The 16,714-nt window shown below is 41.2% G+C and overlaps 1 protein-coding gene across 3 annotated transcripts in view; it reads left to right on the plus strand.

Moving 5' to 3' along the window:
* The first annotated feature begins 209 nt into the window (after positions 1 to 209).
* Positions 210 to 16,714, plus strand: part of drd2b (dopamine receptor D2b) — a 36,164-nt gene continuing 19,659 nt past the window's right edge. Inside the window, exons 1-2 of one of the 3 annotated variants that reach the window (XM_042091353.1) lie at positions 229 to 296; positions 590 to 704. The gene's annotated coding sequence lies outside the window, so the exon portion shown is untranslated. Of the gene's footprint in view, positions 297 to 342; positions 466 to 589; positions 705 to 16,714 lie in introns of those variants that run through there. The other 2 variants (XM_042091352.1, XM_042091354.1) reach the window with 2 other exon arrangements.

The raw sequence follows: 16,714 nt of genomic DNA on the forward strand, positions 1-16,714 counted from the left end.
ATCTGAGTCAACTAGATGATGCGCTCCTCAGATCTGTGCAATGGGACAACCACTTATTCTAAATCTAACGACACGCTACCTAAAACAACAGTTCTCACACTTTAGCAGCCAAAATCTTCTGATGTGTTATGATGCAACTGACACAATCATTCACAGCACTAGATTTAATAACGTAATCTGATTTTAAAAAGTTAAATGAGCGTTTGATGGTAGCCAACATCCTAATTATGAAACCCTCAAAACCATCGATTGCATTCAACTCCGCCTCCTTTTAGCACCTGCACATGCACAATTAGGTAACTACCGTGAGCAAAATTGTTGTCGTGGTGGGCGAGGGTTGTTCCAGAGAAGCAGTGGCTCAACAACATATGTTTCAAGAGAGCTGCTTGTTCTTGCGATGTTCTCAAAAACAACTTAATACTTCTTCACATTTTGCTTGAACTTGGTCTTCAGGGTCTCGTTAGAGTGAGTTATCAGAAGGAAATTTCATGCGCACGCAAGCAGAGCGGAGAAGTCACGAGCGCGCTTTCCTGTCCAGGAGGCAATAGGCTGTGCAATGAAGATTTTTTAATGTGTTTTTTTACCCTAGCTTAAAACATTTAAACGATGTACGAACGGCGGGAAGTGAGTCTTAAATTGGGCTGGATGTAGGAAGCAGAACAAAGACTGGAGGAAAAGGAAAACAACAATCCTATGGCTTGAAGGTAGGCTGTTAAAGTACTAAGTGCTTTTTAACCTCCTCCTCTTAATAGCTTACAATTTTGTGACATTTAAATTACATAAGTGATTGGCTCTAATTAATCTAATAGCTTATTTGTCCATTAGAACAATGAATATGGACTTACATGATTGACAAAATAGTTTGTGCTGTGAGGTTTGCTCGTGGGCTATAACACTGTAATAGTAAAGTCATAATCAAGGTTGGCAATTAGCTTCAACTACTTATATGACGTGTATGTGTGTGTGTGTGTGTGAATGAGTGAGAGAACCTACGTGAAAATAAATGGATAGATACAGAGAAATATAACCGGGGCACGCAGGAGTGCTGGGTGTGAGTGTCATAGATTAGGTGATATTTAAAGAGAACATTCATCTACTTATTTGGTTGTTTTTGGCTGCGTCTTGCACATTAATATTATCTAAGAAAACATCTGATAGGTTCCCGTTCACAACAGAAATTAAGATATAAACAGACACATGGTGTAATTTAGCAGAACTATTCCTATACGGGTAATTCCAGGCAAAACTGTCACATCCATAACGCCAACACAAGGCCATGGTATTTAGTTGGCGTTATGGATGTGACAGTTTTGCTAGGAATCGCCCTCACACAAAACCCTTCAAACCAATTGTTCATGTTTTTTTTTTATATAAAGAGCCATATCTTTCCTTCTGAACCCAAGAGCATTTCATTGATAGAATCTGTGCTGATAATGTGTTTATATCAGTGCATTCTTAGATTCAATTCAGCTGTGCTGTCTAACTGCACTTTGTGTTTTGATTATGAGGTGCCTATTTTTAGCAGTAAATGTGATACTTAAGATGCCTTAATCCATTGGACTCTAGGATATTGACATAGGATATTTGTTACTGATACTGAAAGGGCTTGTTGTAGAGCTCTAAATTGCCTTATGCCTTTCCTAAAGCTAACACTGCTGTTGTAACACAGTTGTTGTAACAGTGATGTTTGTTACACGTAACACAAGAAATAGGTGTCTTTGTTCACACAATCCTTCTGTGTTGTAGTTTTGTGCAGCTTTATTTAAAACCATGAAAGCTCTCTCAAAGAAGAGATGGGAAAACCTTTAAATGTATCAAAGTTGATAGAAATTGAAGCAATATGTCAAACTGTGCAGTACATGTATGTCAGATATGTAATATTTTATTATGGTGCAGTGTCAAACATGTGAAGAGAGTCTGAGGTTCTGCAGCATGAAATTGTGTCACACCCCTTTCAAGGCAAACCTTCTCCATCAATTCAGTCTTCTGTATTACACCAGAGCTATTCTCTCACTTACGCTGCAAGTAAATATATTGCCAATGGCAAGTGTTTTTTCATCATAAAGTTTTAATTCAAATTTACATTTTAATGAAAGTTATATCACCTTTTTATGAAAATGCACAGCAACAGAAAAGAAAGAGCCACTATTTCATTAGAAGAATTAGTTATAGTTTAAGATCCTTGGTCGTCACATGATCAATTTTGTATGTAGTTGCTTAGAAACAGACAGTGGCTCACCTAATCAATTCCCCCCACTGTTCAGTGTATGTTTATTAACAGATTCTAGAGTGTCTTTCATGAATGATATTTTAAATATTGTTTCCCCCTCAACCTCGTTATGCAAACAGCTTTTATTAGAGTACCGCCTGCACAAGAACATTCATTAAGAGCAAAGGCATTTGAAGGTGCTCTGATTATACTGATAAGATGCATATGTATGACTACATGAATAATTGATTAGATGCTATTTTGTCTGTGTTAATAGGCATTATTATATAGGAGTTATTGGTCGTTGCTTAGTTAAAAGCTGTCAGATTGAGTGAATAGAGCCTCCTGGCGCATCATAAATGGAAAAATCTCTGTGTTTTTCTTTTATCTCAATAGTCTACTATTGAGGACTACTGTCTTAAAATGGCATGCATATTCTGTACTCTCGTCATGATAAAAAAACACTTCTGCTTAGTTAATGAATGTTAATGTGAATGTGAATGAAGAAGAGCATATGAATATTTTCCAGACCATTTAAGGGCAGTTATTACTTGTGTTATTATGTTTCTCTGCTCTATGGGACTTAATATTTAATATTTAATGTGTGAAGCTCTCTACTGTAGAGAGTTTAGATGAGGCTGACAGGAAGGAAACCGTGGTAACTGAGATGATGCAATGATCCTGTGTCCCAGGACAGTGAGAGATGCAATGGAAGAATAGAAAAAAGCCTTCCGCACGCAGACACAAAAGGCCAGAGACAGACATGGAGATGAGCGGGTGTAGCAGGCGCAGCTTCAGAGCGTGTGCGGCATGATCTCCTCCTCCTCCTCCTCCTCCTCCTCTTCAGAGGTGTCAGCGCAGCCTGGCGCTGTGCTCTTGCTCTGGGCTCTGAGGAGGGCAGCGCACTGGTGCCTCGCCTGGCCAAGCAGGCACCAGTGCAAGCCATGATTATGGCACACTCATTTGACCTGCTCGCATAAAAAACAAATGCGTGCCCCACAGCCATGTGGCTGCTGCCCACCCCTCCACTGACCTCTGCTCTGCACGGACGGCCTGCTCTTACTTCAGACAATGCACGGGGCTTTAGACCATGCATAATTTCCAAGATCATAATCACAGAGGAGCCTGAATAAACGCTGTCTCTATGATAACCATGCTTCAGTTACCACAACACAAGCTGCAGGAGCAGTTCCGACCATGAACAGTTTGTACTATCTGCCTACTTCAACTTGGCCTGGCACTGGCTTCCTGTTACTCCTGACTCCTCACTGTGCTTAGGCTGGTCTGGAATCAGATTCTTATTGTTAGGGGGATGTCGGTAATCAGCGTTGATCCAAATGATATTAGAGCCTAGGAGCTCTTTGCACTGGACACTGAGAGTGTGATATATGAGCTGGGAGGGCAAGGCTGGAGAAGAGACTGTATCAGAGCACCCTCTGTCTGGTGCTGTGGCAGAGCGTATTTTTCCTTGAGATCGGCTTGGGAGATCTTGCCCTCATTAGAGACATTTTCTCAGAAGAGTCTTTTCCTTTTACATGCTGAATGACATGCTGAACATGTTTTTATGATAGTCGTTAGTCTGTCATTTGTGATGACATACTCCCTGTGATCTTACACAGCAATACCTGACTTTCCACATCTGTTGTTTCAGTCTTCTCTCAGAGGTCTTAGGGGGAGTATGTTGGAGTATTCTCTGCCGTTTTACTTGTCAATTAAGTATACTTAACTATTATCTCCATTCACAGAGATAATACTGTGCAGAGTGCATACTTAGTAGAAGTAGTTAATGGAGTGCTACTTTAATACATAAAACCAAGCCTGGATGTACAGTAGGTGGACCCTATCAGGGTTCAATTTCCCCAATGCTCTCACATACAGTATTGCACTAAAGGTGTTTGGCCCTGTGAATGCACAAAGCAAATGGACCATAGGCTAGGCCTGTATGTGAACCTGGAGCAAGGAAGTAATAAGTCATGTCTTTCTTACTTACAACCTAAAAAGCCAGCATCTGATTGCAATATATCTCAGCTTCTGAGTCAGGAAATGTGGCTTTTGGCTGATAAATTGGTACAGCCCTGGCTATATATTTTCAAGTCAATGACAAGTAGAGTTTGGTCTATTTGTTGACCATGATAGTGATCAAATAAACAATATCTCTTTGCTCTCCATTTTGGTTATAAGCTGCAGACTGAAGATTGATTACTTTACATCATAAAATGAAGGGAACACACTGACCTTTTAGGGACATCAGCGTATTTGCCATCTACCCCAGAGTTATATAGGAGGACACACAGCCTTCTCTTCTCTGAGTGTACAGTACAGTAACCCAGTCGCACTGCACTGGAAGTAGGTTACACCAGCCTAGCTCCCAGAAGTCACAAAATAAACTTCCTAACAACTCCACTTACCGTATTTTCCGGACTATAAGTCACAATTTTTTTCATAGTTTGGCTGGTCCTTCCTCTTCATGACACATTTTTTGACTGGTGCGACTTATACTCCGGTGCGACTTATAGTCCGGAAAATACGGGTACATGTTGTGACTTGTGTACCACATTTACCACGCATAGAAATAACAATGTAAAATGAGACCCAGCAATTTTCTAAGCAGATATATAGACATACTTGGAACTACATTCTCATGTTGGCAAAACATCGCTCTTGAGTGCAGTGATCGCATGCAGCAGCTGAAAAGCCTTTTTTTTAACTCATGTATATAGCAGTGCTTCGCCAACATGAGAATATAACTCTAAGTGTGTATCTGCCTCGAAAATTGCTGTGTCTCATTTTACATTGTTATTTCTACACGTGGTACATACACAAGTCACAGCTTTTTAATAGCATTGATACAGCTATCAGCAGCCTAAATGGAATTAAACACAAGCCCTAGCTCCATAGCTCCATTTTGCCCAATTAAAATAAACCTATTCAGCTGGGTCCATAAGCTGGCTTGCTGCGCTAGTGTAAATGATCATAATTAAAAAACAGGAGTGCAGATGTGCTCTTCAATAAGACGGCAATGCCTCACACTCATCTTCACTTCTGCAAGCTGCTAGACTTGACCAGTCAAGTACCCTGTGTTCATGATGCCCACTCATTCACTATAGTGCACTGTGAAGTGAATAAATGTATGATGGTTATTCACTATGTAGTGCACTTTGTAGTGAATAAATGTATGATGGTTATTCACTACTGTATGTAGTGCACTATGTAGTGAATAAATGTATGTCCTGAATGAGGGGCCTAGTTTCTGTTCACATTCTCTGTATATATTATACAGGGCCTTTAGCCTCTGTGAAGAGGTCTCGGCTTACTGCTCTGAGAGGAGCACTCTTTTGTATGTTACAATGGCAATCAATTGGAGGAGTTCAGATAGCAGACCTATCGGAAGTGTCTGACACTGGGACTGGGGTGATTAATTTAGCCCTGGCCAACTCTATAGTCTCAGAGGCCATCCCCATTCACAGTGAAACATTGCCCTGGCGGCTCCAAACTATATCCTTTAAAGGTCACAACACCGTATAGCTGAATGCCGACTTATTCATCTAGTCCACTTCAGTAGTTTTCAGTAAAGTTTTCATTGCGGAAAGTTTTCAGTGTCATTGTTGGAAGGCATATAAGCAAAGGCGGACAGAGTACACAGCTTCATTACTTGAGTAAAAGTACAGATACCCTTTGCTAAATTTTACTCAAGTACAAGTAAAAGTACAACAGTCAGATGTATAATTAAGTAAAAGTACTGAAGTACTTGTTTTTAAAAGTACTTGAGTATCAAGAGTACAAGAGTAGCCTACATTTTCTAAATATCGCATTACTACTGCCACAGTGCTTACATTTATGTACAGAAACGTCCTACATGGCGTTATGAAAAATGTTAATGTTAATACCTTTGTATGGAGAATGTAAAAGGAATTGAAAGTAAAATCAAGTCATTTTCATCTTTTTACCATGTTGCCAGGGATGGGCAGTATTTCTAATACATGTATTTAACATACATATTTCAAATACAAAATACTATTTTGTAATTGAAACACTTGAAGCAAAAACTATCATTAACTTGTTCAAAAAATTTAAATAGTCTGGCGAGGTGGGGCCACAGGTTGGCACATTCCCGGTATGGACCTGCTGTGTCTTCATCCATTGTTTCGTCCGTGGTTTCGTCTCTTATCTAAATCTGACCATGGAGTTGACTTTGGCGAAAAGCTGAAGGTGATTGCTGATAGGCTGTCCCAATCAGTGGCGCCTGCACAATCCAATCACGTTTGAGAGGGAAACAACAAATTGAGGGTTTCCGAGATTTTTCTTTTTTCCTTTTTTTTTTTAGAAGAAGTAACGGGTACTCACGGTTATGGATAGAAATGTAGTGGAGTAAAGAGTACAATATTTGCCTCTCAAATGTACTTGAGTAAAGTCATGAGTACTCCCCAAAAATGATACTCGAGTAAAGTACAGATCCCTCAAAATTGTACTCAAGTACTGTACTCAACTAAATGTACTCCGTTACTGTCCGGCTCTGCATATAAGGCATTGTCTTGATACTCAATTAGTCATCATTGAGTCACTCTGGATCAATCAAGGATATTCCTTACTATTTGCAGCCCTCACAAGTATGACATTTCGTAGTTCAGATACTCTTCACCCTATAAGCAACTTCCTGCTTTAATCTGATCATATTCAAACCTAACTCTATTTACAGGTCATGTATGTTATGGTGCCTCCATTGACATGCTGTCATGTTTTGATGACTTATTCCAGCTGTACAAAGTTAAGAACCAATGTGTATGGAATATAATATTTTATCTTGAGGCATGTTTACAGTATATTTCACAGTGGTTATATCTTTCTCTGAGGTTGTGTGTTTTTTTCCTCATCCAACTGTTCCTTTGATGGATAACACTTGAATGACCTTACAAACCCAACAGCCTCATCAACCCCCTTTTCCGGGAATGTAGAGCAGGCATGTCCCTGTGATCCACAGGGATTTCAGACAGGAAAAAAGACGGGGAAATGGGATGAGGGAAAAAGGCTTAATTCAGGTTCATTTCGTAGCAGGGAAATGCCCTTAACACTCAACCCAACGTGCCATCAGGGGACATATGAATATCATGCCGGCCCTTTAACTCTTGCCACATTTCCTTTGCTCGGCAGACCAAAAAAGATCTGGCTCGAAGTGGAACTGGAAAAGGCTGCCGAGCCTGCTCCCTGTAAAGAGGTGGCGGGCTGCTGAGGAGAGCTTTGGTTGTTAGGAGCGAGCATCTGAGCAGGGCTTTAATGAGCTCAGCGGAGGCTTGTTGAAGACAGACGCTCCACACTTTCCCCAGTGGCTGTAAGGCCATCAGAGAATAGGCTGACGGATAGATCAATGCACCGCGCGGATGTGGCATCACCACAGCACTATCACAGGGCTATCACAAAGCCCTCTAACGTAACGCAGTGGTGTGGCCTGCTGTTTTTCGACCAAAAGGGCTCTTATCCGCAAGGACGCCGTGTGTGTGATAGAGCTGTGACCTTTAGCTGATTTTATGGATGAAACAGAACCGCGCCGAAACCAGATAATTACTTTTCCTCATGGAAGTAATTGGTAGATTAAATTCAAATGTGGGCCTCTTTGCACCTTCAGGCATAGAGGTAAAAACCCTTTGCCCATCTATGAAAACACATTTATTTTTTATCCACAGCTTTTATCCTTAAACTTATCTTTGTACCATCAGCTCTGATACACCCCCCCCCCCACCACCACCACCACCACACACACACACACACACGCACGCACGCACGCACGCACGCACGCACGCACACACACACACACACACCACACACATTATTCAAAATTTCCTCTTCTCCTGATAATAGAGAGATTTCAATTAAGAAATCCTCTGATGATTGTGCTGATACTGATACTGTATGATTACTATGTTGTGCTCATTGTACATATATGAGATTTGGGATGTAAGGGAAGCTGTGAAGAAGCTACATGCTGTGGGTGGCTGTGGTTGCTGTTGTTGTGGTCCTAGCTGTTGCAGTTGTTTAGCTAATGAAGTGTCCAGTGGCAAGGCCAGGTAATTTAAACGTCCAATAACCTTGGTACATTTTGTTTCAAAAAAGATGACAGCGACTCTCATTACAGTCAAATTATAGCTCCTATTACAGAGTCATTGCGAGCATTAAAGTATAGTTTGCATGCAGCTACAGTACCATCCTATATCACATCTTTAAGTGCTGGCCATTTTACCCCTTGTAATAAATCACCATAATAGTTTTAGATTCTCCGTCGACGTGGCCTACATATGCATTTTCTAATTTTACCCATTGAGCTGATGTGGCTGAAAGATAAACTCCTTTATTTATGGATTCACATTGGTGCAGTAGAGTTGCAGGTTTACCTACTGTTGTTCTCTTCTTGTATGTGGAATAGACGGATGAGTAGGCTATTCTAAAAAATCCCTCAGGGACTTTATCTCTGCTCTGGATTTTAAGAGCAAAATTACCATGACAACAGAACATTGCTCAAGGCAATAATGTCATAGCCAAATGACGTATTTTAAAGGACTTGTTGCAAAGGGTCGTTCACGCCAGGAACAATAACTATAAAGATAAGTATAATTATAAGAACATTACAGCCCATGCTGACCAACGTTAGAGAAAGTCTCTTGTTGCGTTGACAAATGTGTTTAGTCTAAACTTTTATGGATTTTATCGTTCTCAAAATTGCTCTGAAAGTGATCCTTAAGGATACCGTTCTTCATGTTGTTATGGTTACAGTTTATGTATGGACGTTGTCATTTCTATGATCTAGAATGATACTTATTTTTGTCGTTATTGTTATAGTTATCATTCTTGGTGTGAATGGCCATAAATGCACTATGGACCTTTTTCACACCCTCTACAGTGCACAGGGTTCTCCCTCCCTGAGTTGTTCTCTGTGTGGCAGGCACTGGCCCCAGGCTGGATGATGCAGAGCCTTTGGCCACACAACTGGGCCGTGTTTTACAGTAGCAGGCTCGGCCTCCTGTCTCCTCTGGTGCTGCCCATTAGAGTATTATGTAATTGCGTTATGCAAATCTTGAAGTGACCCATGGACGTTCAGTCGCTGTAGCAGACGTGGGAGGATCATCTCCAGTGCTGAGTTTTGGTCGGGTGGGTTAAAGCTTGAAAACAGCCCCCCAAAATTAAGGTCCTTTAGCACTATTACTCAATCTGAGCTTGGTAAAATTATAACTCAAACCGGCTCCTCAACATGTGTTTTAGATCCAATCCCTACTACATTCCTCAAAAAAGTATATGATGGCTTAGCTCCCTTTTTTCTCAAGGTAATAAATACCTCATTAGAAACAGGTATATTTCCAACTGCTTTTAAAACCGCTGTTGTGAAACCTTTACTTAAAAAGTCAAATCTTGACCATACCAATCTGAGCAACTACAGGCCTATATCAAATCTATCGTTTTTGAGCAAAGTACTTGAAAAAGTTGTTTGTAATCAGTTAAATACCTTCCTCAACGAAAACAGTATCCTTGAAAAATTCCAATCAGTTTTTAGATCAAATCACAGCACAGAAACGGCTCTAGTAAAAATAGTCAATGATCTCAGACTAGCTACCGACTCAAACAAAGTCTCAATCCTTATTCTTCTGGATTTGAGTGCGGCATTTGACACCATTGATCATAGCATCCTAATTCACCGCCTTGCGAAGTGGGTGGGTCTCTCTGATAATGCTCTAAACTGGTTTCAAACCTACATTACTGGCAGAGATTTTTATATCAGTCTAGGAGATCATGTATCTGAAAAACATGACTTGCCTTTTGGTGTGGCCCAGGGGAGCTGCCTTGGTCCCCTGCTATTTTCTCTATATATGCTTCCATTGGGAAATGTCATAAGTCAACATAATGTAAACTTCCACAGCTACGCAGATGATACCCAATTGTATCTTTCTGTTGAGCCAACTAACCCTGATGGCCTTTGCTCCCTCACTGCATGCCTAACCTCCATTAATCAGTGGATGAGCAAAAACTTTTTGAAACTAAATGATGACAAAACAGAGGTACTTCTGGTTGGACCAAAACTAAAGCGAGATATTATTCTTAGTAATCTGGGGAACTTGGCACACCAGGTCAAACCAAAAGTAACAAGCCTCGGTGTCATCTTAGATGCAGAGTTAAGTTTTAAGCCCCATATCAGTAAAGTTACTCAGACAGCCTATTTCCACTTGAGAAACATTGCCAAAGTGCGGCCCTTTTTAACTCAACAAGATGCAGAAAAACTAATTCACGCCTTTATCACTAGCAGGTTAGACTACTGCAATGCACTTTTCACTGGTCTTCCCAAAAAACATCTAAAGAAATTGGCACTCATACAGAACTCTGCGGCTAGACTTTTAACTAAGACTAAGAAGAGAGAACACATCACCCCTGTGTTGGCTGAACTGCACTGGCTCCCTATTTCCTATAGAATTGATTTTAAGGTTATGTTAATTACTTACAAAGCTCTGAATGGCATAGCACCTTCATATATCTCTGAGCTTTTAATATCTTATCAACCACAAAGGAAACTTAGATCATCCAATTCTAATCTTTTAATCGTACCCAAAGTGCTCCACAAACAAAGTGGAGAAGCTGCGTTTATCCATTATGCCCCCAAACTATGGAACACCCTGCCTCTGTACATCAAGCAGGCGAGTTCAGTAAATATTTTTAAAAAAGATCTGAAAACATACCTGTACAGGAAAGCTTTTAGTTAACTCATCTTATCCTGTAGACTACATTTTCAGATTATTCTACATCTGCTACTATTGGAGGGCGCAGCCAGCCAGAAGCAGATGGGCTCCCCCTATTAAGTCAGGTTCTGCTCAAGGTTTCTTCCTGGAATATGGGAGTTTTTCCTTGCCACAGTTGCCATATGGCGTGCTTGTGGGGGGTAAGAGGGTTAAGGCTGCCAGTCTTATGACGTCATTTTCTATATTTTTGATATGTTGCTGAGCATATCATAAACAGCAAAGAAAAGTGATTGATAATGACTGACTGACTACTATTGTGTTACATGCTTCAAATGTAAAGCACTTTGAGCTGCATTCTGTGTATGAAAGGTGCTATACAAATAAAGCTTTATTATTATTATTATTATTATTATTATTAAGGTGCTGATAGAAGATATTTTTACAGATGATGCTGTGAGAGCTGTTGTCTGCTGTCCTCACTGTGACTGTGTTTCTACAGGCTGACAAGGAGGAATACCACCGGGTTCTGGGTTAGGTTGTAATTATGACATAGTCAGTTGTGTGTGTGTGTGTGTCTGTGTGTGTGTGTGTGTGTGTGTGTTTGTGTGTGTGTGTGTGCGTATGTGTGTATGTGTGTGTGTGTGTGTGTGTGTGTGTATGTGTGTGTGTGTGTGTGTGTGTGTGTGTGTGTGTGTGTGTGTGTGTGTGTGTGGTATTTTATGTGTGCTTGACATGCTTAAGTGAGGCTGGTGATGTCTGGATAAAATCACCTTGAGTATTCGCTTGTATTGTGGTACCTGAAATGAAATGGAAAGCCATTAATTAATTTTTATCGTAAATGCCACAAGATAAGCCACAGCATATAAACTGCTTTATCCTGGCCCACAGACAGTACTACTGAGCAGGCCATGGTGGTGGTGATGGTGGCCAGTAACAGTCTAGCAAAATACTCATAGCTACAGTACGACATTCTGCCTTACAGCAGTACAGATGAAAAAATAATGTAATGCTTACAGTTAACCTTTATTAATAGGTCAAACATTGCTTCAAGCCAGAAAATATTGTTCATAAGACTTAGGGCAAGCAAAGCACACACAAGCATTGTTTTTAATTGTTTCTGTTGTTTATTGTTTTATGTAATCAATATGTAATTATATTGTAGATTGCGTTAAATTTATTCAGTAGACTCTACATACCGTATGCCATATTACATTGGCTAAATCAATTGAGCAGGACCTGCAGTGAGTGTAAGAACTAATAGAATTGTGTCCTTTTACTGTCCTTTTAGTAAGATAATAGGTAGTGGACAGAGCTTTTTTTTTTTTTAGATTTTAGATACTTTATTGATCCCCAAGGGGAAATTCAAGTTCTCTGCATTTTACCCATCCGGAGGTAGTGTACAACACACCCACACACACACCCTCAGAGCAGTGGGCACACTAGGAGCACACACACACACACACACACACACACACCCTCAGAGCAGTGGGCACACTAGGAGCACACACACACACACAACCAGAGCAGTGGGCAGCCCTTAATCCGGCGCCTGGGGAGCAGTTGGGAGTTAGGTGCCTAATCCGTGGATGTGAATGTGGGAGAGTGCTATTCAATCACTCCCCCCACCCACATTTTTCCTACCAGTCAGCGATCGAACTGGCTACCTGAAGTCCCTAACCAGGAGGCCACGGATGCCCACTAACAGATGCCCAGTTCACATTACTGGATGCAGAAGCCTAATGATGAAGTATGTGCTGGTGTGTGGAGAGAGGACGTTCGTAGCTGGACTCAAGTTCTCTTTTGTAAAGTAGATTTGGGGCTTTTTGCCTGTATTTACAAGTGAAGTGTGAAGTAGAGAGAGAGAGATGGGGTGGGATCGGGAAATTACTGCAGCTCGGATATGAACCTGGGTCCCTGTGGGCACTCGGACCTGTACATGGTATGAGCTCTGTCAGCGACCCCCCTGGACTCCAGTTCTTACCATGTACTTCTGACATAACCCTGTACTCTCCTGCCCTCGGGAATCTCCAGTCAGGAGGCATCACAATAACATATGACATTCTGGGACAGATGTACGTACATTTGCGAAAGTAGCGTTATCAGCGCCATGGAAAAACCGCAGATTGCGAACGCAGTCATACCCAAGTGTACGTCGTATGTATCAAACTTAAGTGTAATCTGCGCCTTTCTATGCCTTTCTCCGCCCCCTACCACAATTTACGAAGGTCCACAACTGAACGGAATAGCCTATGTACAAGCACAGTTGAATGAAGTTAACTGATGACAGCATTAAAAAGAATGAAACGTTTAGCAATCATGATAAGATGTCAACAAGCAGGGAGATCATGAAGATCAGTAGTTCTACTCAAACTACTTGTGCACGTAGGCTATGGAAGATGGCCTATTTGGCCTATGGAAGGTCAAATCTAGCAAGTAGGAAAGTTTAAGTGAATGACGTGAAAGTGAAAGTAAGACATTCAAAAGGCCAACGAGAGTTAAGGTTGCTTTTGATAGTACAAAAACTGGTGCTCTAAATAGCGATTCTGTTGTCTTTGAAAGGTTCTCTTATTGACGCATTGAACTGCAATTTGGATTTACACCTGCTTTTACAAGGCGGAAGTATTTAGGCGCAGAATAGACGAGCAATCTTTGTACATCCCGCGGAATACATAATTAGGCGCTCCCACTTTCGCCTGCATCCTCCCATGACTGCATATGCATGACACGAAAAACGCAATTTGCCATTTTCAGCTCCTGCGATAAGCAGTTTGCGCTTTTACATCATTGCGGCCTGTTTGTACATACCTCGCAATAATTTTACACACACGTTGCGAAACAAATACGTCTGAAGTGGGCACAAAAGCGTTAACCTTTAACCTTTCTGGTTTCCCTTGGTGAGGATTATACCTCTACGCCGTCCACTTTCTGGAGATTGGGATCTGGCTCTCCTAGCATCTCTTGTCATGTTCTCTGTGTGAAGACTTCAAGCCCATAGAGCAGCTTGCTCAGGCAATATGTCATAACAAGAGCCCTTGAGCAAGCAGGAGCTGAACCCAGCAGCGCTCGGAGACACTGGCCACGAGCTGAACTGTCTCAGTCTCACTTACTGAGCGTCTTACGCCATGTGTGTTTAGGCCACAGAGGTCGTGCCATGGTGCCACTCCAGATGACCGATGTCGTTACTCTAGCCGATGGCTCAAGTGGCTACAGCATTTGCCAGGAAGCACCTTGGACATGGATAATGATGTCAGGCAGCATGAGTGCCCTGCTCATGCGACGGGGGCCCTTAAGTCTCTGGACACTAGCCGAGATGAGTGGATGGACGCTCACTCTCTCTCTGTCTCTCTCTCATGTGTGTGTGTGTGTGTCTGTGTGAGTGTGTGTGTGTATGTGTGTGTCTGTGTGTGTGTCTCTGTGTGTGGGCGTCTGACTGGACAAATGAAAGCAGACAGAGCAGGGGCGTCAGCAGGCCAAAGCCAGATCTGTGGCCCTTGAGGCATAGCTAGCAGAATAAAAATGTGTCCTGTGATGTGTGTATGTGTGTGTGTGTGTGTGTGTGTGTGTGTGTGTGTGTATGTGTGTGTGTGTGTGTGTGTGTGTGTGTGTGTGTGTAGGTACTGGTGAGTAGTGTGCATGTAGTAATGTAGTGTGTGTGTGTGTGTGTGTGTGTCAGAGAGAGTGTGTGTGAGAGAGAGAAAGATCATGAGTGAAAGGCAGAGAAAAAGAGAGCCCTGAGAGTTCTATTAGTGACCCATCACAGTCACTCAATTCTGAGGTATCATGTGACCGGGGATCCCAGCCCATAAACCCAATAAATTGGCTTTTACTCTGATACTTCAGACGATATCAGGGGACCAAAGCAGTGCCTGTCCTCAACAGGCATCGCAATGTATTATTCAGAATTGTACATTAAATCCATCATAAATATCTTAGAGATCTCCCCAGTCCAGTAGACTGACGACAGTTGACGTTTAAAATGATGAGGTCTTCAATAATTAACATTCCTTGTGAAAAATCATGCAATTACTTATGTAACTGTATTTTATTTAAAGTAGTCTATGTAGTGGATATCGTGTATTGTTTATAACTGATTAAATGTTCATGAACCACAGCTGTAGCAGATGTATTATTTCAAAGATAGAAAGATTTTACAATAAAGTTCATAGCTATTCATCATAATCATAATTATCACCCAATTTAATCATTATCATAGTTATCACCCAATTATCACCTAATTTAGAGATTTAGTGAGATTTCTTTAGTCAGATTTTCAGTTGACTGACTGTATAAGTGGGCTTATTATGACCGCCGAGCAGCGAAGCCATCATTTTTGGTTTTGATCTGTAGCCCCCCCGCTGGACTGGACCCCCGAAAGGAGGGTAGGGCAGACACAGTTTTCTGTGAATATCTCGAGAACCGTAGGGTTTAGGAGGACCACCTTTTTTTCGTATGTTAATCTTAAGGGGCCATGTCAACCCATTCCATAACCAGTCATTTCATATATAGCGCCACCTAGTTAAAAACAAAAAAGTAAAAATGAGGTGTTGTAATCGCAGGTATCTGTGACCTAACATGGTCAAAACTGCACTAAGTACAGGATCATTACGACACCCTCTGAATGCACGCCAAATTTCGTGGAATTCCGTTCATGGGGGCCATACAATAATGAATTAATTTATGTTACTGTACACCAACTGGCCTGTAGGTGGCCGGACACAGTTTTCTGTGAATATCTCGAGAACCAGAGGGCCTAGGAGGACCACCTTTTTTTGTATGTTGGTCTTAAGGGGCCATGTCAACCCATCCCATTACCACTTATTTCATGTATAGCGCCACCTAGTTTAAAATTAAAAAGCAAAAAATTAGGTGTTTTAATAACAATATCTCTGGCTGACATGGTCAAAACTGCACGAAATTGAAAGTGTAGGATCATTATGACACCCTCCAAATGCATACCAAGTTTCGTGGACTTTCGTTGATGGGGGGCCATACAATAAATTAATTTATGTGTACATTTAGTGACCGTACACCAACAGTTTTCTGTGAATATCTTGAGAACTGTAGGGCCTAGGATGACCAATTTTTGCGTATGTTTGCCTCCAGGGGTCATGTAAACCCATTCCATATGCATAAACAGATACACACGTGCATAAACAGATACACACGCACACACATACATTCACAGTAATCAATCAATTCAAGTATTGAACACGTCAACTTTTTTTTTTCAGTAAGTGTACTTCCAGTGAGGCTATTTGCATGAAATTTTCACCAGACATTAGTATTAACTTAGGTAATCCACACATATAAAAATTCCAAACATTAATGTCCATAAGTAGAGTTATGAGTAAAAAAATGGAATGCCACAGGTAAAAAATATTGAACACGCCTACTGAAATTTCTTAAATACTTTGTGGAAAAGCCATTATTTGTAATGAGAGCTTCAACACATTTCCTGTATGACTAAACTAATCAGTTGCAGTATTCAGGTGTGATTTTGGCTCATTCTTTTAAACAGATAGTCTTTTAATATTGAAGATTCCAGGGGTCCCTCTTGTAAATCCTGATCTTTAGGTAACTTCCAAACTTTTTCAACAATTGGATTAAAGTCAGGGCCTTGATTTCCTTTCTCTGAAACCAATTGAGAGTTTCCTTTGCTGAATGCTTTGGATCATTGTCCTGCTGGAAGGTCTAGCCATGTCTCATACTCATCGTCCTGGTGCAAGATTCTCCCAGGAAAAATCGCTCCTTCAACTGTGTGAAGTCTGCCAGTACTATGAGATGAAAAACAGCC

This window comes from Alosa sapidissima, chromosome 5 (genome assembly GCF_018492685.1).
Source record: "Alosa sapidissima isolate fAloSap1 chromosome 5, fAloSap1.pri, whole genome shotgun sequence".
Classification (NCBI taxonomy): Eukaryota; Metazoa; Chordata; class Actinopteri; order Clupeiformes; family Clupeidae; genus Alosa; species Alosa sapidissima.